The sequence below is a fragment of the Bombina bombina genome, chromosome 1 (assembly GCF_027579735.1).
Source record: "Bombina bombina isolate aBomBom1 chromosome 1, aBomBom1.pri, whole genome shotgun sequence".
In the NCBI taxonomy this organism is placed as follows: domain Eukaryota; kingdom Metazoa; phylum Chordata; class Amphibia; order Anura; family Bombinatoridae; genus Bombina; species Bombina bombina.
Genome location: NC_069499.1, coordinates 1,236,097,429 through 1,236,120,165, shown reverse-complemented (window position 1 = coordinate 1,236,120,165; position 22,737 = coordinate 1,236,097,429).

The following is a 22,737-nucleotide window of genomic DNA, read 5'->3' as shown; positions in this document are numbered from 1 at the left end:
GCCGCAACTAAATAAATGTATTACCCCCTAAACCGCCGCTCCCGGAGCCTACCGCCACTATAATAAATATGTTAACCCCTAAACCGCTGCTCCCGGACCCCGCCGCTACTATAATAAATATGTTAACCTCTAAACCGCTGCTCCCGGACCCCGCCGCCACTATAATAAATATGTTAACCCCTAAACCGCCGCTCCCGGACCCCGCCTCCACTATAATAAATATGTTAACCCCTAAACCGCCGCTCCCGCACCCCGCCGCCACTATAATAAATATGTTAACCCCTAAACCGCCGCTCCCAGACCCTGCCGCCACCTACATAATACCTAATAACCCCTATCCTGCCCCCCCTACACCACCGCCACTATAATAAATTTATTAACCCCTATCCTGCCCCCCCCTACATCGCTGCCACTATAATAAATTTATTAACTCCTATCCTGCCCCCCTTACACTGCCGCAACTATAATAAAATTATTAACCCCTAAACCTGTCTAACCCTAACCTTAACACCCCCCTAAGTTAAATATTAATTAAATACATCTAAATATTATAACTCTTATTACCTAAATTAATCCTATTTTAAATTTTAAATACTTACCTGTAAAATAAACCCTAAGATAGCTACAATATAAATAATAATTATATTGTATCTATTTTAGGATTTATTTTTATTTTACAGGGAAATTTCAATTTATTTTAACTAGGTGCAATAGCTATTAAATAGTTAATAACTATTTAATAGCTACCTAGCTAAAATAAAGAGAAATTTACCTGTAAAATAAAAACTAACCTAAGTTACAATTACACCTAACACTACACTATCATTAAATAAATTATTCCTATTTAAAACTAAATACTTACCTGTAAAATAAACCCTAAGATAGCTACAATATAATTAATAATTACATTGTAGCTATTTTAGGATTTATATTTATTTTACAGGTAACTTTGTATTTATTTTAGCTAGTTAGAATAGTTATTAAATAGTTATTAACTATTTAATAACTACCTAGCTAAAAGAAATACAAAATTACCTGTAAAATAAATCCTAACCTAAGTTACAACTAAACCCAACACTACACTATCATTAAATTAATTAAATAAATTACCTACAAATAACTACAATTAAATACAATTAAATAAACTAACTAAAGTACAAAAAAAAAAAAATAATTTACAAAAAAAAAAAAAAATAAGTTACAAACATTTAAAAAATATTACAATTTTTTTTTTTTTTTTTTTTTTTTTTTTTTTTTTTTAAAATATTTTTTATTGAGGTAAAATTTGGCATATAAACAAGATATGTAAAACATTTCACAAGTGCCATCACAATAACACAGTATAAGATTCATCATACAGTTGAAAGACTATAAGTGTCATCAGTGATATCCACTAACAAGACAACAAGGTAACTAATGTTGAAAAAGTTGTTCAGAGGCACAATACAATCATGCCCATAATGGTTTAAGCCTCCTCTCTTGTTTAAAAGGGCCACTCTTGGACCCCTGGCTAAGTGAGAGGTTTACCAGCATGGGAGGCTACCTGTTAAATAGAAGATCACTCATGGATCTTATTTTGTTTACCTCAGATTTTTTAAAGATTATTATTCTATATTAACACACTATTAGGGATTATAGCAAAAGAAAAACATGTAAATAGAACCAGGGTTAATCCCTTTTAACTGTCATTAAAGACAATATATCCATGGGAAGATGAGTGCTGTAATAATGTTTTAAGAGATATATTCATAAAGAAGGTAGTGAAGATGCGGTACAAATGAAAGAGAGACCGCGTAATTAGCTCTCCTGAACAAGGAGATATATTATGTGGAGGGGGGGGGGGAGGTGGTAACCTGGGTATGGTGAGTCTAGTAAATTAGGCTGCGTTCTTACAATATAGAGTAAACATGCCTCAGGATGGCTCAGCATCCTAGCTATATGAAAAGAAGCATATATGGGTTAACAATAAATGCTTAACAGAGAACCAATGGATGGTGGGACAATGTCAAATCCAAAATATCAAGGGAAAAAGGTCTAACTGTATGGGTCTGACACATCTTAAAAAGCTTAGCTCTGGGACTATGATGTGGGTGTCTGTATATACTGCAGGACCAGCCTGCGTGAATACAATGTTAAGTACATAGTTACCCATAGTGATATGTGACTTTACTAATGAGCAACAATCTAGGACTATCATGGAAGGGCATATATGTGCATCTATTACAATGAATAGATATGTCATTAAGACACAGTCAATTTTAATCTCTAATTGGGATGTAGGAGCCAGGATGGGATTTTTAAAGTAGAAATGTTCCTAACTATGGAAGACTGCGCCTAGTTTGCTGCCTGTGCCCTGTGACTCAGATTATAATGGAGACTAGCGGTATTCTTAGTAGAAATTAACTAAGAGCGATAGGAGGAACATTCGAATAAAGAAGGGGACAAAGAATTGTACCTTATAGGACAGCTATAACACTATACTGACTAACTGTTTAGGCGGAGCCTCGGCCGCTGGCTACGCCCACACTGCAAGAAAATAACACTCAGTACTCAAAGTGTAATGTCCCCAAATAACTTATGATAAATGCATATGTGGATATAGAAGTAATGAATGTCTCCCTTAAACATTAAGCATACTCCTAGAAAACTTCACATTTAGAATAGAGCATATTATAGATATTAATCTGAGTCTTTTCCTGGTAAATTAGAGGTGCAATACCCATATACACAATTTCAGGGACATATAAGGGGAAAATAGAAATAAATTGCTTGGAGGGGAAAAGACAAACAAAAAACTTGCACTCCATTTTTCCCTGTTTTCTAGCGTTGAAACTAAAGAGATGCAATCTTATCAATAAAACATTATGTTTAAGCCACATTTGGCATGCAAACTAACAGTGTCTTGCGACTGGTAAACTGCAATCAATGTCAGACTGGCCATGCAATAATAAAAATGAAGTTTAGGTTTAATTCTTATGTTATGCTTCTGCAGCAATAAAGACATTATAAGTGGTGGGAGCATATTATATCTGGTAAAAAACAAACCAGCTGAACCTTTTAAGTAAACTAGGGTTAAATAATCTAAAGGAGGTAAACTGTAGCATCGAGTCATTAACTATCATAGAGGTAAGGGTAAGTCTGAGATAAATCAGATGTGGTGCTTCAACATAGCAGATTGTTTACCTCAACTAGCAGCAAATAGGAGACTATACACACCACATAATAGTAGCTAATAAGAGTACGGTAATTTAGCTGAGACAAGCCCAGAACTCCTGTGGGTGTGAGCTTCAGATTATGCTGAAAAGAAAACCCCTGTAACCAGGAAAGATATATTCTGTAATATGTGCTGCATTACATATATGACAACAGAGCTAGATAGAATACATATCATCAAGACCAGTAATTTCTTAACAGCATGGTGAACTTAAAACTTCAGCCCGTTACAAATAGTCAGTGTGGGGGCCCTATAAAATGTCTCTGCTTAATAAGAGTTATGTATGCACTATAAAGGTACCATCCGCTCTGAGTGACAAACCAGCATTCTGCGTTATATTACAGGTTGTTAATGTTCAAAGAGTACTCGAGAGATCCAAAGGCAGTCAAATACATTTTTTACCAAATCATGCAGTTCCGCTATGTCCACAGAAAGCATGGTGGCTCAGTAAGAGGCAGAACAGTTCATCTAGCCACAGCGCGGCTGCCCGGCAATGAGGTGAAGTCCATTGGAGCAAGGTGAGAGCTTATCATGGAGGAGGCAGAAAAAGAATCCTCCCGGGTCCCATTGCGGTTCCATCCGATGCGCACAACAGGGGCAGTAGCAGGTTACATGGGTCAAATAGAGCGGTATATACTGGGGGGAGATTTGCACCACCACCGGCTTCCAACTCAAATCAGCAGAGCATACATTAGGGCACTCAGCCGGAATAATATCACTTCCAGAATGATCCCTTCTCGTTGTCACCCACTTGGAACTCAGCAAAGCCTGCTCTAGGTCATGAAACTGCCGATCAGTAAGCTGTGTCTCATAAAAGTCAGACCGCGAGTAGAAGCCTCCAGCCTCTTGTGTGAAAGGTGGGATCTCGCTCGGTGGTGTGCTGCTATGCTGCAGTAAATCACAAGGATGCGTGTCCTTAAATTTACCGGTAAGCTGGGTCGTAGTCTCTGAGTTAGGTGGGCTCATAACCAATTGCACAGTTTCTGCAAAACGGAGCTGATACTGTTTCAGAAGGGCTCCGATATCCTGCAAAATGCAGCAAGCAAATGCCATGATGAATTGAGATAGGGTTTCGTGGATTACCCTCCTTGCGTAGTTTAAAAATGGCTGCTCCAAAAAGGCCTCCTCTATGTCTCCCGGCAAAACAGGCAGGACAGCTTAACGTCACAATATCCTTCAGCCTCCAAATGTCCTGACGATGTTCAGCAAGCAATTAGACACCTTATTAGTATTAAGAGTTCTGAGTACAAAGGTCAAATATGCGTTTTTTAGATAGTATACAGCCGGAGCTGTGTTAACCTGCAACCTTTTTGTCTCAGAGCTGGCTCCGCCCCCCCATATTACAACAATTTTAAGCTACTTACACCTAATCTAAGCCCCCTAATAAAATAACAAAGCCCCCCAAAATAAAAAAAATGCCCTACCCTATTCTACATTAAAAAGTTAACAACTCTATTACCTTACCAGCCCTTAAAACGGCCTTTTGCGGGGCATGCCCCAAATAATTCAGCTCTTTTGCCTGTAAAAAAAAATACAACCCCCCCAACATTAAAACCCACCACCCACATACCCCTAATCTAACCCAAACCCTCCTTAAATAAACCTAACACTACCCCCTGAAGATCATCCTACCTTTAGCTGTCTTCAGCCAGCCGACCACCGATGGAACAGAAGAAGACATCCGGAGCAGCAGAAGTCATCATCCAAGGGGCGCTGAAGAAGTCTTACATCCGATTGAAGTCAACATCCAGGCGGCGTCTTCAATCTTCATCCATCCGAAGCGGAGCGGAGGTTAGAATTTATTTTACAAGTAATTTTGTATTTCTTTTAGCTAGGTCATTATTAAATAGTTAATAACTATTTAATAACTATTCTAACTAGCTAAAATAAATACAAAGTTACCTGTAAAATAAATATAAATCCTAAAATAGCTACACTGTAATTATTAATTACATTGTAGCTATCTTAGGGTTTATTTTACAGGTAAGTATTTAGTTTAAATAGGAATAATTTATTTAACCCCTTAACGACCGACGACGTATGCCATACGTCCTCAAAAAAAAAGCACTTAACGACCGAGGACGTATGGCATACGTCGTCGGTTTAACAGAGCACTGGAAGCGATCGAAATCGCTTCCAGCTGCTCTAACAGTATTGCAGGCTTGCCTTGATGTCTAGGCATCCTGCAATACTGTTCCCGAGTGCCGGGACCGGATTGATCACTCCCCCACGAGTGATCACTTCCGGTTTCGCTCCACGTGGAGCCCGGCAGTGTTTCAGAGCATCGGAAGCGATCGGACACGCTTCCGATGCTCTGCTTGTGTGCTAAGTGCCTCGGTGGGTCGAGGCACTTAGTTAGTTATAAAATGAAGGTAAATAATAGGGGCAAGCTAGGGTCACCCAATCTGAGCCTCCCACCCTAAAAAAAAAAATAATAATAAAATACCCCATTTGTCTGATCATGTCAATATTTGTAAATATTGACTATGATCAGTGTGGATCTCCCTCCCTCTCCTCACTTGCCATTTTGTTGGAGAGAGAGAAAGACCTGTATTTAGCAGAGAGAGAGATTTATTTCTTTTATTTGTTAAAAAATATAGAACCAAAGGCTCTTTTCAGAGCCATTAACCCATAGCTTGCCAGTGATCACTATATATCACTGGCAGTAACATAGGTGCACTTTTTTTTGCTGCATTTTGCTGTCTGTGCATTTTTTTAGGGGTTAATTTTGTTGTTGTAATTTTTTAAAAACCCAAAGGCTCTTTTCAGAAACATTTAGTTAATTTAATTTAATTTTCAGAGCCATTAACCCCTAGCTTGCCAGTGATCACTATATATCACTGGCAGTAGCATAGGTGCACTTTTTTTTTGCTGCATTTTGCTGTCTGTGCATTTTTTTAGGGGTTAATTTTGTTGTTGTAATTTTTTAAAAACCCAAAGGCTCTTTTCAGAAACATTTAGTTAATTTAATTTAATTTTCAGAGCCATTAACCCCTAGCTTGCCAGTGATCGCTATAAATCACTGGCAGTTGCATAGCTGTACTTTTTTGCTGTCTGTGCATTTTTTTAGGGGTTAATTTTGTTGTTGTAATTTTTTAAAAACCCAAAGGCTCTTTTCAGAAACATTTAGTTAATTTAATTTAATTTTCAGAGCCATTAACCCCTAGCTTGCCAGTGATCGCTATAAATCACTGGCAGTTGCATAGCTGTACTTTTTTGCTGTCTGTGCATTTTTTTAGGGGTTAATTTTGTTGTTGAAATTTTTTAAAAACCTAAAGGCTCTTTTCAGAAACATTTAGTTAATTTAATTTTCAGAGCCATTAACCCCTAGCTTGCCAGTGATCGCTATAAATCACTGGCAGTAGCATAGCTGTACTTTTTTGCTAGTTAATTTAGTTAATTAATTTAGTTAATTTAATTTTCAGAGCCATTAACCCCTAGCTTGCCAGTGATCGCTATAAATCACTGGCAGTTGCATAGCTGTACTTTTTTGCTGTCTGTGCATTTTTTTTAGGGGTTAATTTTGTTGTAATTTTTTAAAAACCCAAAGGCTCTTTTCAGAAACATTTAGTTAATTTAATTTAATTTTCAGAGCCATTAACCCCTAGCTTGCCAGTGATCGCTATAAATCACTGGCAGTAGCATAGCTGTACTTTTTTGCTAGTTAATTTAGTTAATTAATTTAGTTAATTTAATTTAATTTTCAGAGCCATTAACCCCTAGCTTGCCAGTGATCGCTATAAATCACTGGCAGTTGCATAGCTGTACTTTTTTGCTGTCTGTGCATTTTTTTAGGGGTTAATTTTGTTGTTGTAATTTTTTAAAAACCCAAAGGCTCTTTTCAGAAACATTTAGTTAATTTAATTTAATTTTCAGAGCCATTAACCTCTAGCTTGCCAGTGATCGCTATAAATCACTGGCAGTAGCATAGCTGTACTTTTTTGCTAGTTAATTTAGTTAATTAATTTAGTTAATTTAATTTTTTTTAGTAATTGTTTTCTGTGACAGATACAAAAATGTCACAGAAAAGATATAGTGCTGAGGAGGCGTATGCCATCCTTGCGTCAGAGTCAGATGCCTCTATTTCTGACTCAGACCCCAATTTTGACCCTGCCATGTGCTCAGATACATCACTAGATGCAGTCTCAACTGATAGTGATGTATCTGTGGCTGCTAGCCCCCCTGCCAGCCCCCCTGCCAGCCCCCCTGCTAGCCCCCCTGCCAGAAGGAGGCGTGTTGCTGCCATTGCTGCTGAAGAGTGGGTAACGCCTCATCTCCAGAGGCCAGATATCCCACCCTTCACAGCAAATGCTGGCATAAATATAGATGTGGCAGGTTTTAGCCCCCAGCAGTTTCTGGAAGTGTTTCTGGGCGATGATATATTGGGGAACATTGTCGCCCAAACTAATTTATATGCCCATCAGTTCCGTGCTGCAAAGCCTGGAACATATTTGGCAAAGCAGCAATGGGCCCCCATCAATGTGCCAGAATTCAAAAAATTCTGGGCATTGACTATGCTGATGGGCATCATAAAGAAACCCTCCATTCGCTCCTACTGGAGTACTAGCCCCATCTGCTCTACCCCCATTTTCTCCCAGACTATGTCGAGGAAGAGGTATGAAATGATTCTGCATTTCATGCACTTCAGCGACAACAGCCTGTGCCCCCCTAGGGAGCATCCCCAATTTGACAGGCTGTATAAAATCCGCCCCCTGATAACCCACTTTTCTGCCAGGTTTGCAGAGGCTTATACACCTGGAAGGAATATATGCGTTGATGAATCCCTAATGAAGTATAAGGGAAGGCTGGGATTCAAGCAGTATATTCCTTCCAAACGCTCCAGATATGGGGTAAAGGTGTATAAGCTCTGTGACAGCGAGACTGGGTATACTCAGGCCTTCCGGGTGTATGAGGGAAAGGATAGCCACCTTGACCCTCCAGGTTGCCCAGAACATATGGGAACCACTGGCAAGATTGTCTGGGACCTGATATTACCCCTAATGAACAAAGGGTATCACTTGTACTTAGACAATTTTTATACAAGTGTCCTTTTGTTCAAGCTACTGTATTGCTTTGATACAGTAGCTTGCGGTACAATTAAAAAGAACCGCGCAGGTTTCCCAGGACAGCTTGTTCGCACCCGGCTACGAAGGGGGGAGACCTCAGCTCTGCGCCAAGAGGAGCTGTTGGCACTGAAGTACAGAGACAAGAAGGATGTATACCTTCTTACCACCATCCACACAGAGAGGACGGTGGCGGTTTCTGTACGTGGCAGAGCTGAGATCATAAGGAAGCCAGTGTGCATCAAGTCTTATAACCGGCATATGGGTGGGGTTGATCTGGCTGATCAGCTGCTGCAGCCCTACCTAATTATGCGGAAGACAAGGGCCTGGTACAAAAAGGTTGCAATTTACCTAATGCAGATTGCAACCCACAACGCTTTTTTGTTGTTCAAAAAAGCAAACCCCAGAGTTAAAAAGACTTTTTTACAGTTTCAGCTCCAGATTATTACGGGGATTTTGTACCATGATGCACCTGCTCCCCGGGCGGTGATGGGAGAGAGCAGAGTTGGGGCTACCCATTTTATTTTTAAAATCCCCCCTACTGCCACAAAGCAGAAACCACAAAAAAAATGCAGAGTCTGTACCAAGAGGGGGAAGAGAAGGGACACCATATATTACTGTCCTGATTGCCCTGGACAGCTTGCACTCTGCATTGGGGACTGCTTCAAGCGGTACCATACAATGGTCAATTTTTAAAAAAATAAATACATTTGCTGTTACATATATATATATATTTTTTTTTGGTTATGTTTACAGTTAGATTTTTTTTTGTTTTTTTTACTTTTACTGTGCCAGATTTTTACATTTCACTACTCTATTTTTTTCTAAAATTGGGCCTGTTTTTTTTTAACCAAAACCCCTGTCAAACCTATGCATGGGGGACATAGGTGTTCTCAGGGTGCCTTGCAGAAAACAACCTTAAGTATGTTTTTGTAATAACTTACAACAGTCTCTCCTAAATTATAGTCAAAAAGCAATGTGTCTATAAAAATGAAAATTGAAAAATTACCACCATACACTTTCTCCAATTTTTTGGGCTAAAACGGTTGCTTCAAAGGCATCAAAGCACACCATATACAATACCTTGGGGTGTCAACATTTAAAAAATATACACTTTGAATGCAATAAATAAAAGTGGGGTATGCGATAGGCCCCAAACTAAAGATAGGCCTATCAGAAGAAATACTCTCATTTTTAATAACTAAAATCACAAGTCATAAAATTGTAACATAACCTTCCCAAAATCCTGGCAAACCTATGCATGGGGGGCATAGGTGTACTCAGGGTGCCTTGCAGAAAACAACCTGAAGTATTCTTTTGCAATAACTTACAACAATCTCTCCTAAATCATAGTCAAAAAGCAATGTGTCTGTAAAAATGAAAATTGAAAAATTACCACCATATACTTTCTCCAATTTTTTGGGCTAAAACGGTTGCTTCAAAGGCATCAAAGCACACCATATACAATACCTTGGGGTGTCAACATTTAAAAAATATACACTTTGAATGCAATAAATAAAAGTGGGGTATGTGATAGGCCCCAAACTAAAGATAGGCCTATCAGAAGAAATACTCTCATTTTTAATAACTAAAATCATGTAACATAACCTTCCCAAAATCCTGGCAAACCTATGCATGGGGGGCATAGGTGTACTCAGGGTGCCTTGCAGAAAACAACCTGAAGTATTCTTTTGCAATAACTTACAACAGTCTCTCCTAAATCATAGTAAAAAAGCAATGCGTCTGTAACAATGAAAATTGAAAAATTACCACCATATACTTTCTCCAATTTTTTGGGCTAAAACGGTTGCATCAAAGTCATCAAACCACTACATGTATAATACCTTGGGGGGTCAACTTTTTAAATATAATCACATTTATGGAAAACAAATAAATTGGGGTATGTTAAAAGACCCCCAAAAAAGACGATAGGCAAAGAAAATATGTTAAATGTGAAAAAAAATCACAAACACATGTCAGACATTTGGCATTGCACCGCCCAAACAAGCCACCAAACCTATGCATAGGTGGTATCACTGAACTCAGGAGATGTTGGTGACCACATATTGGTGTCTTCTTTGGTAGTAACACATAACAGGAGCTGTGAATCCATGTCTAAAGTACAATGTATGTGAAAAATAACACAAAGAAATGAATGCCCAATAGTTTGACAAAGACTAGTGGTTGAATTAGTGTATGGAAAGTGTTAAAAAACCTGCATTTGAAATACCCTAGGATGTCTACTTTTCAAAAATATATGGTTTTATGGGGGTAAATTACATTGGCCGGCTTCAGAAATGTCTTAAATAGAACATGGGTGCATAGGATGTGAAAATGGGAAGTGTAAAAAATGGAATGCGCTTCCTAAAAATAAGGCCTTCTAGCCCCCAGAGAACCCAACACACCTATACATGGGTGGTATCACTGTACTCAGGAGATGTTGTTGAACACATATTGAGGTGTTTTTTGGCAGTAACACATAACAGGAACTGAGAATCTATGCCTAAAGTACAATGTGTGTGAAAAATAACACAAAAAAATGACTACCCAAAAGTTTGACAAAGACTGGTGGTTAAATAAGTTCATGGAAAGTGGGAAAATACCAGCATTTCAAATACCCTAGGGGGTCTACTTCTCAAAAATATATGGTTTTATGGGGGTAAATTTCATTGACCGGCTTCAGAAATGTCCCAAATAGGACATGGGTGCATGATGACCGATGTGAAAATTCCAAGTTGAAAAACTGGAATGCGCTTCCTAAAAATAAGGCCTTCTAGCCCCCAGAGAACCCAACACACCTATACATGGGTGGTATCACTGTACTCAGGAGATGTTGTTGAACACATATTGAGGTGTTTTTTGGCAGTAACACATAACAGGAACTGAGAATCCATGCCTAAAGTACAATGTGTGTGAAAAATAACACAAAAAAATGACTACCCAAAAGTTTGACAAAGACTGGTGGTTGAATTAGTGCATGGAAAGTGTTAAAATACCAGCATTTGAAATACCCTAGGGTGTCTACTTTTCAAAAATATATGGTTTGATGGGGGTAAATTCCATTGGCCAGCTTCAGAAATGTCCCAAATAGGACATGGGTGCATGATGACCGATGTGAAAATTCCAAGTTGAAAAACTGGAATGCGCTTCCTAAAATTAAGGCCTTTTAGCCCCCAGAGAACCCGACACACCTATACATGGGTGGTATCACTGTACTCAGGAGATGTTGTTGAACACATATTGAGGTGTTTTTTGGCAGTAACACATAACAGGAACTGAGAATCCATGCCTAAAGTACAATGTGTGTGAAAAATAACACAAAAAAAATGACTACCCAAAAGTTTGACAAAGACTGGTGGTTAAATAAGTTCATGGAAAGTGTGAAAATACCAGCATTTCAAATACCCTAGGGGGTCTACTTCTCAAAAATATATGGTTTTATGGGGGTAAATTTCATTGACCGGCTTCAGAAATGTCCCAAATAGGACATGGGTGCATGATGACCGATGTGAAAATTCCAAGTTGAAAAACTGGAATGCGCTTCCTAAAAATAAGGCCTTCTAGCCCCCAGAGAACCCAACACACCTATACATGGGTGGTATCACTGTACTCAGGAGATGTTGTTGAACACATATTGAGGTGTTTTTTGGCAGTAACACATAACAGGAACTGAGAATCCATGCCTAAATTACAATGTGTGTGAAAAATAACACAAAAAAATGACTACCCAAAAGTTTGACAAAGACTGGTGGTTGAATTAGTGCATGGAAAGTGTTAAAATACAAGCATTTGAAATACCCTAGGGTGTCTACTTTTCAAAAATATATGGTTTGATGGGGGTAAATTCCATTGACCAGCTTCAGAAATGTCCCAAATAGGACATGGGTGCATGATGACCGATGTGAAAATTCCAAGTTGAAAAACTGGAATGCGCTTCCTAAAATTAAGGCCTTTTAGCCCCCAGAGAACCCGACACACCTATACATGGGTGGTATCACTGTACTCAGGAGATGTTGTTGAACACATATTGAGGGTTTTTTTTGGTAGTAACACATAACAGGAACTGAGAATCCATGCCTAAAGTACAATGTGTGTGAAAAATAACACAAAATAATGACTACCCAAAAGTTTGACAAAGACTGGTGGTTGAATTAGTGCATGGAAAGTGTTAAAATACAAGCATTTGAAATACCCTAGGGTGTCTACTTTTCAAAAATATATGGTTTGATGGGGTAAATTCCATTGACCAGCTTCAGAAATGTCCCAAATAGGACATGGGTGCATGATGACCGATGTGAAAATTCCAAGTTGAAAAACTGGAATGCGCTTCCTAAAATTAAGGCCTTTTAGCCCCCAGAGAACCCGACACACCTATACATGGGTGGTATCACTGTACTCAGGAGATGTTGTTGAACACATATTGAGGGTTTTTTTGGTAGTAACACATAACAGGAACTGAGAATCCATGCCTAAAGTACAATGTGTGTGAAAAATAACACAAAATAATGACTACCCAAAAGTTTGACAAAGACTGGTGGTTGAATTAGTGCATGGAAAGTGTTAAAATACAAGCATTTGAAATACCCTAGGGTGTCTACTTTTCAAAAATATATGGTTTGATGGGGGTAAATTCCATTGACCAGCTTCAGAAATGTCCCAAATAGGACATGGGTGCATGATGACCGATGTGAAAATTCCAAGTTGAAAAACTGGAATGCGCTTCCTAAAATTAAGGCCTTTTAGCCCCCAGAGAACCCGACACACCTATACATGGGTGGTATCACTGTACTCAGGAGATGTTGTTGAACACATATTGAGGGTTTTTTTGGTAGTAACACATAACAGGAACTGAGAATCCATGCCTAAAGTACAATGTGTGTGAAAAATAACACAAAATAATGACTACCCAAAAGTTTGACAAAGACTGGTGGTTGAATTAGTGCATGGAAAGTGTTAAAATACAAGCATTTGAAATACCCTAGGGTGTCTACTTTTCAAAAATATATGGTTTGATGGGGTAAATTCCATTGACCAGCTTCAGAAATGTCCCAAATAGGACATGGGTGCATGATGACCGATGTGAAAATTCCAAGTTGAAAAACTGGAATGCGCTTCCTAAAATTAAGGCCTTTTAGCCCCCAGAGAACGCGACACACCTATACATGGGTGGTATCACTGTACTCAGGAGATGTTGTTGAACACATATTGAGGTTTTTTTTGGTAGTAACACATAACAGGAACTGAGAATCCATGCCTAAAGTACAATGTGTGTGAAAAATAACACAAAATAATGACTACCCAAAAGTTTGACAAAGACTGGTGGTTGAATTAGTGCATGGAAAGTGTTAAAATACAAGCATTTGAAATACTCTAGGGTGTCTACTTTTCAAAAATATATGGTTTGATGGGGGTAAATTCCATTGACCAGCTTCAGAAATGTCCCAAATAGGACATGGGTGCCTGATGACCGATGTGAAAATTCCAAGTTGAAAAACTGGAATGCGCTTCCTAAAATTAAGGCCTTTTAGCCCCCAGAGAACCCGACACACCTATACATGGGTGGTATCACTGTACTCAGGAGATGTTGTTGAACACATATTGAGGGGTTTTTTGGTAGTAACACATAACAGGAACTGAGAATCCATGCCTAAAGTACAATGTGTGTGAAAAATAACACAAAATAATGACTACCCAAAAGTTTGACAAAGACTGGTGGTTGAATTAGTGCATGGAAAGTGTTAAAATACAAGCATTTGAAATACCCTAGGGTGTCTACTTTTCAAAAATATATGGTTTGATGGGGGTAAATTCCATTGACCAGCTTCAGAAATGTCCCAAATAGGACATGGGTGCATGATGACCGATGTGAAAATTCCAAGTTGAAAAACTGGAATGCGCTTCCTAAAATTAAGGCCTTTTAGCCCCCAGAGAACCCGACACACCTATACATGGGTGGTATCACTGTACTCAGGTGATGTTGTTGAACACATATTGAGGGTTTTTTTGGTAGTAACACATAACAGGAACTGAGAATCCATGCCTAAAGTACAATGTGTGTGAAAAATAACACAAAATAATGACTACCCAAAAGTTTGACAAAGACTGGTGGTTGAATTAGTGCATGGAAAGTGTTAAAATACAAGCATTTGAAATACCCTAGGGTGTCTACTTTTCAAAAATATATACGGTTTGATGGGGGTAAATTCCATTGACCAGCTTCAGAAATGTCCCAAATAGGACATGGGTGCATGATGACCGATGTGAAAATTCCAAGTTGAAAAACTGGAATGCGCTCCCTAAAAATAAGAGCTTTTAGCCCCCCGAGAACCCGACACACCTATACATGGGTGGTATCACTGTACCCAGGAGATGCTGCTGAAGACATATGAGGGTGTTATTTGGCAGTAACCCTTAATATTATCAGTAAATGTATTCTTAAATTGCTATTTTGTAAAAAAATCAAATTATTTTTTTTTCCCCCCCAAACTTTGGCATAGATTGGTGGTAAAATGGTTGCATGAAAAAAGTCAAAATACCCCAAGTTTAATACCTTAGGTTGTCTTCTTTTAAAAAATATATACATTTGAAGGGTTATTCAGGGATTCATGACAGATATTGGTGTTACAATGTAACTATCGCCAATTTTGAAAAAACATGGTTTTGAAATAGCAAAGCGCTACTTGTACTTATTGCCCTATAACTTGCAAAAAAAGCAAAGAACATGTAAACATTGGGTATTTATAAACTCAGGACAAAATTTAGAAACTGTTTAGCATTGGTATTTTATGGTGGTTGTAGATGTGTAAGAGATTTTGGGGCTCAAAGTTAGAAAAAAGTGCATTTTTTTTTCATTTTTTCCTCATATTTTATATTTTTTTTTATAGTAAATTATAAGATATGATGAAAATAATCATATCTTTAGAAAGTCCATTTAATGGCGAGAAAAACAGTATATAATATGTGTGGGTACAGTAAATGAGTAAGAGGAAAATTACAGTTAAACACAAACATCGCAGAAATGCAAAAATAGCCTTGGTCCCAGATGGTCAACAAATTGAAAAGTGGTCTGGTCACTAAGGGGTTAATGATAGTGTAGTGTTAGGTGTAATTGTAACTTAGGTTAGTTTTTATTTTACAGGTAAATTTCTCTTTATTTTAACTAGGTAGCTATTAAATAGTTATTAACTATTTAATAGCTATTGTACCTAGTTAAAATAAATTGAAATTTGCCTGTAAAATAAAAATAAATCCTAAAATAGCTACAAAATAATTATTATTTATAATGTAGCTATCTTAGGCCTAGATTTAGAGTTGGGCGGTAGCCGTCAAAACCAGCGTTAGAGGGTCCTAACGCTGGTTTTTACCGCCCGCTGGTATTTAGAGTCAGTCAGGAAAGAGTCTAACGCTCACTTTCCAGCCGCGACTTTTCCATACCGCAGATCCCCTTACGTCAATTGCGTATCCTATCTTTTCAATGGGATCTTTCTAACGCCGGTATTTAGAGTCGTGGCTGAAGTGAGCGTTAGAAATCTAACGACAAAACTCCAGCCGCAGAAAAAAAGTCAGTAGTTAAGAGCTTTCTGGGCTAACGCCGGTTTATAAAGCTCTTAACTACTGTGCTCTAAAGTACTCTAACACCCATAAACTACCTATGTACCCCTAAACCTAGGTCCCCCCACATCGCCGTCACTCTATTAAAAATTTTTAACCCCTAATCTGCCGCTCCATACACCGCCGCCAGCTACGTTATCTCTACGTACCCCTAATCTGCTGCCCCTAATATCGCCGACCACTATGTTATATTTATTAACCCCTAATCTGCCGCCCCCGCTATCGCTGACACCTGCATATTATTATTAACCCCTAATCTTCCGCTCCGTACACCGACGCAACCTACATTATCCCTATGTACCCCTAATCTGCTGCCCCTTACACCGCCGACCCCTATATTATATTTATTAACCCCTAATCTTCCGCCCCCAACGTCGCCTCCACCTACCTACAATTATTAACCCCTAATCTGCCGACCGGATATCACTGCTACTCTAATAAATGTATTAACCCCTAAAGCTAAGTCTAACCCTAACCCTTACACCCCCCTAAATTAAATATAATTTAAATCTAACAAAATAAATTAACTCTTATTAAATAAATTATTCCTATTTAAAGCTAAATACTTACCTGTAAAATAAACCCTAATATAGCTATAATATAAATTATAATTATATTGTAGCTATTTTAGGATTAATATTTATTTTACAGGCAACCTTGTAATTATATTAACCAGGTACAATAGCTATTAAATAGTTAATAACTATTTAATAGTTACCTAGTTAAAATAATTACAAAATTACCTGTAAAATAAATCCTAACCTAAGTTACAATTAAACCTAACACTACACTATCAATAAATTAATTAAATACAATACCTACAATTATCTACAATTAAACCTAACACTACACTATCAATAAATTAATTAAATACAATACCTACAATTATCTACAATTAAACCTAACACTACACTATCAATAAATTAATTAAATACAATACCTACAAATAAATACAATTAAATAAACTAACTAAAGTACAAAAAATAAAAAAGAACTAAGTTACAAAAAATAAAAAAATCGGATTGAACTTGATTGATTGAACTTGATTCTGATTGGCTGATTCCATCAGCCAATCAGAATTTTCCTACCTTAACTCTGATTGGCTGATAGAATCCTATCAGCCAATCAGAATTCGAGGGATGCCATCTTAGATGACGTCCCTTAAAGGAACCGTCATTCGTCGGGAAGTCCTCGGTGAAGATGGATGGATCCGCGCTGGAGGTCTTGAAGATCAGCCGGACGTCATCGGATTGAAGAACATAGAAGATGCGGCTTGGATGAAGATGTTTGCCGGTCCGGATGTCCTCTTCTGCCCGATTGGAACAAGACTTCAGCCGGAGGATGGATGTCACTCTTCAGCCCCCGTTTGGGCTTGGATCAAGATTTCGGAGGCTTGGATCAAGACTTCTGTGGACGGATCGGTGAACCTGGCATGGTGAAGATAAGGTAGGAAGATCTTCAGGGGCTTAGTGTTAGGTTTATTTAAGGGGGGTTTGGGTTAGATTAGGGGTATGTGGGTGGTGGGTTGTAATGTTGGGGGGGGGGTATTGTATGGTTTTTTTTTACAGGCAAAAGAGCTGAATTATTTGGGGCATGCCCCGCAAATGGCCCTTTTCAGGGCTGGTAAGGTAAAAGAGCTTTGAACTTTTTTAATTTAGAATAGGGTAGGGCATTTTTTTATTTTGGGGGTCTTTGTTATTTTATTAGGGGGCTTAGAGTAGGTGTAATTAGTTTAAAATTGTTGTAATATTTTTCTAATGTTTGTAAATATTTTTTTATTTTTTGTAACTTAGTTCTTTTTTATTTTTTGTTCTTTAGTTAGTTTATTTAATTGTAGTTATTTGTAGGTATTGTATGTAATTAATTTATTGATAGTGTAGTGTTAGGTTTAATTGTAGATAATTGTAGGTATTTTATTTAATTAATTTATTGATAGTGTAGTGTTAGGTTTAATTGTAACTTAGATTAGGATTTATTTTACAGGTAATTTTGTAATTATTTTAACTAGGTAGCTATTAAATAGTTCTTAACTATTTAATAGCTATTGTACCTGGTTAAAATAAATACAAAGTTGCCTGTAAAATAAATATTAATCCTAAAATAGCTACAATATAATTATAATTTATATTGTAGCTATATTAGGATTTATTTTACAGGTAAGTATTTAGCTTTAAATAGGAATAATTTATTTAATAAGAGTTAATTTATTTTGTTAGATTTAAATTATATTTAACTTAGGGGGTGTTAGTGTTAGGGTTAGACTTAGCTTTAGGGGTTAATACATTTATTATAGTAGCGGTGAGCTCCGGTCGGCAGATTAGGGGTTAATTATTGTAGGTAGCTGGCGGCGATGTTGTGGGGGGCAGATTAAGGGTTAATAAATATAATATAGGGGTACATAACTATAATGTATGTTGCGGCGGTGTACGGAGCGGCAGATTAGGGGTTAATAATAATATGCAGGTGTCAGCGATAGCAGGGGCGGCAGATTAGGGGTTAATAAATATAACATAGTGGTCGGCGATGTTAGGGGCAGCAGATTAGGGATACATAGGGATAACGTAGCTGGCGGCGGTGTACGGAGTGGCAGATTAGGGGTTAATAATAATATACAGGGGTCAGCAATAGCGGGGGTGGCAGATTAGGGGTTAATAAGTGTAAGGTTAGGGGTGATTAGACTCGGGGTTCATGTTAGGGTGTTAGGTGCAGACTTAGGAAGTGTTTCCCCATAGGAAACAATGTAGCTGCGTTAGGAGCTGAACGCTGCTTTTTGCAGGTGTTAGGTTTTTTTTCAGCTCAAACAGCCCCATTGTTTTCTATGGGGGAATCGTGCACGAGCACGTTTTTGAAGCTGGCCGCGTCCGTAAGCACCGCTGGTATCGAGAGTTGCAGTGGCGGAAAATATGCTCTACGCTCCCTTTTTGGAGCCTAACGCAGCCTTTCTGTGAACTCTAAATACCAGCGGTATTTAAAAGGTGCGGGAGAAAAAAAGCCAGCGTAGCTAACGCACCCCTTTGGCCGCAGAACTCTAAATCTAGCCGTTTGGGTTTATTTTAAAGGTAAGCATGTATTTTTAAATAGGATTAATTTAGTTAATAAGAGTTATAATATTTAGATTTATTTAATTAATATTTAAGTTAGGGGGGTGTTAGGGTTAGGGTTAGACTTAGGTTTAGGGGTTAATAATTTTATTATAGTTGCGGAGGTGTAGGGGGGGCAGGATAGGGGTTAATAAATTTATTATAGGTGGCGACGGTGTAGGGGGGCAGATTAGGGGTTAATACATTTAATATAGGTGGCGGCGGGGTCCGGGAGCGGCGGTTTAGGGGTTAAACAATTTATTTAGTTGCGGCGGGGTACGGGATCGGCAGGATAGGGGTTAATAAATGCATTATAGGTGGCGCCGGTATAGGGGGGCAGGATAGGTGTTAATAGGTATTATGTAGGTGGTGGCGGTTTAGGGGTTAATCAGTTTATTAGAGTGGCGGTAGGCTCCGGGAGCGGCGGTTTAGGGGTTATTACATTTATAAGAGTTGCAGCGGGGTCTAGGAGTGGCGGTTTAGGGGTTAATAACTTTATTTAGTTGCGGGGGCTCCAGGGGTAGAACAGTATAGTAAGTGTGGGTGCTTAGTGACAGCTTGTCAATAAAGCTGTAGAAAAGCCGAAGAGCTGCTCGTCCCCCTGTACTTGGTGCGCGGCTTTTTGACAGATTTATTGATAACTTTGGAGAGCATATTCAGATCCGCGGCGGCGATGGTAGGCGAGCTTAGGCGGGCGTATTGGGGCCGGCGATGGCAGGTAAGTAGACACGTTGATAACTAGAGGCCAGTATGTCTATGAGATCTTAATAGAGCAGTGCAATCTATTGATAATGTAATAGGTCTTCTGTTAAAATGTATTATTTATTATTATTTTATTTTTTTTATTAAACATTTTTATTATAAACATAAGTTATCACAACTCTTCCAAATATTACAAATATTGAGTAAACACAAAAGTTACAGGAGTTACATCTCACATTATGTTAAAGTGACAAGAATATTGCATAACATAACCAGGTTTTCACCTCCATTCCTTACCATTCTAAGGGTCAAACTATTCCTAAGTGAGAGGTGAAGTGTGGAGTGTGCAGCTGCGTTCACAGGTAGGGAGAGTCGTTGTCAGTTGGTAGGTTAAGATTGTGGCATTTTCCACCTTTTGTTCTGCTTTTTAAAGTGAAATGACGCTAGTAGTCGGTTATAGTGAAGGTACTGCCTGCAAATGTAGCTGAGCGAGAGCGCCGGGGCCGACAAGGGCCACCGCCCCCAGGGAGTCAGACCTAAGTTCAGCCATCTTTGCACTGTCATGGGCTAAAGCACCCCCTCAGGGGGGGGGGGGAGGTATTATTTAGGGAGCTGTAATGTGGATTAGGTGGGGAAGGGAGGGGAAGGGCCCATGGAATGGAGGGGAAGGGGGGGGTGAAGGGGAGCGCAGAGATCGTCCTGGTCCCGTATCAGGGGCCAGTGACACTGAGGGGCAGAGAATCCTAACGTTTAGTTCTGAGGCTCTGTAAGTAAGCTTCCCAGGGTTCCCAGATAAGACAGAAAGTTTCCGATTGGCGCCGGACTCTGTAGACAAAATCTTCCATGGACTTGACATAATTTAGGTACTCTACTACACTCTGCCATTTCGGAGGGTGCACTCTTTTCCAGTTCCTGGCAATTGTCATTTTAACTGAGGTAAGTATGCATATAAGAAGGGTTCTCTTGTGCGGGGGCACTTTCTCCAAACCCAAGTGCAGGAGAGCCATTCCAGGATCCACTATCTCTGGAAGACCCATCAAGCAACAGACCCTGCTGGCCTTACTCCAGAGTGACTTTAGATTGGGGCAAGTCCACCACGTGTGTAGTGGGGCGCCAATGCCACCACAGTTTCTCCAACAAGAGGGGGAGTGATTAGGATAGAGGGTCTGCAGTCTGGTCGGGACCAGGTGCCACCTGGTAAGCATCTTAAAGTAAAGCTTATACATCGTGGTGCAATGTAGAGCAGCCTTGGTCTTGGCGATGGCCAATGTCCATTTCTTAGGGGAGTATGTCGTTTTTAGATCCGCCTCCCAGGAGAGCATATGCCTCGTCTTTGGAATTGTAGGGGGAACCAGTAGACATCTATAGTGTACCGTGAGGGGTTTATGGGTCTGGAGGCCCGTTTTCCATCTAGATTCCCAAGTCGTAGGGGGCCGCGGGGTATCTCCCAGGAACCCCCACGCCTTTAGCAGAGATCTTAATCTGAGGAGTTCGAATTCCAAATGCCGCGGGACCTCAAAGTTCGCCACCATCTCGCCTTGCGTTAGAAGACGGTCTCCTACATAAAAGTCACCTACTGTCCAAATCTCCACCTGACACCACCAGTTCAGTCTCATGTTAGGGAGGGTCTGAAGTATGGGGAGTATGGGCTGGATAGGAGAAGGATGGGGGGCGATCTGGGCGTGGTGTCGCAATTTATACCATAGTATTTGGCATCCTCTCACTATTGGGTTAGAGATAGTGTGTGCAGTGGCAAGATGCGGGGGGAACCACAACAAATCGGATAGATCAATATAAGCAGGTAGTGACGCCTGTTCCAGTTCTCTCCATCTCGTGGGAGGGAGGTCTCGTCCCCAGGCTGAAACATGAGAGATCATTGCCGCTTCATAGTACATCTTCACGCTTGGCAAGCCTAGCCCTCCCTGATCCAGGGGGGACTGTAAGATTGTAGCAGCGACTCTAGGTCTCTTGTTATTCCAGACGTACCCATTGAAAAGGGTCTGGAAGTTTTTCAGCAGCTTTTCTGGAACTGGGAGGGGAATACATCGCATAATGTACGTTAGCTTGGGTAACAGCATCATCTTCAGGGCTGCAATTCTACCCATCCAAGAGAGTTTGTCGTATTTCTTGGCTCTCAGGTGTTTGTCAACTTCCTTCAGCAAGGTCTGATAGTTCTCCTGGAGGACCATCTCCTTGTCGTGAGACAAGAAGACCCCAAGGTGCCGGATACCTCTAGTAGACCATTTGAAGGAGTATTGCTGTCGCAAAGCTCTCTGCTGTAGGTGGTCAAGATGAATCATGTACGCCTCCGTCTTGGTTACATTTATTTTGTAATTAGAGAGTTTACCGAATCTTTCAATGAGAGCCATCAACGGTGGGAGCGATAGGGTTGGTTCAACAATGAAAAGTGTAAGGTCATCAGCGAATAGCACCACCTTTTGCACTGAGTCATGTAACAACAGGCCCTGGATTTGGGTGTCTTGCCTAATGGCCTCTGCTAATGGTTCCATAACCATCGCAAAGAGGAGCGGCGACAGGGGACATCCCTGCCTCGCTCCATTCCGTATGTGTATCCTAGGGGAGCAAAAACCCAGCCCTTTAACCACTGCTGTGGGGAGGGTATATAGGGCCTCCACTGCTTTACAAATTGAGTGCGGGATCCCAAATGTTCTCAAAGTTTCAAACATATACTCCCATCTCACCCTGTCGAACGCCTTTTCGGCATCTAATGACAGGGTGAGAAGGGGCAAGCCCATATCATGCGATTCTGCGAAGATGTTCAACAGTCTACGGGTATTGTCAGTACCCTGTCTGCCTTGGACAAACCCAACTTGGTCTAGGTGGATTATAGAAGGGAGGTGCTTCCCTAGTCTTGTCGCAAGAACTTTAGAATATATCTTGATGTCCACATTGATAAGGGAGATAGGTCTATAGCTCCCACATTCCTTGGGGTCTTTCCCTTCTTTAGGGATGGTCATAATGTTGGCCTCCAAGAATTTCTTTAACATCTTGCCTACTTTAGCCACATCGTTAAACAGTCGGAGTAGGAGAGGAGAAAGGAGAGAGG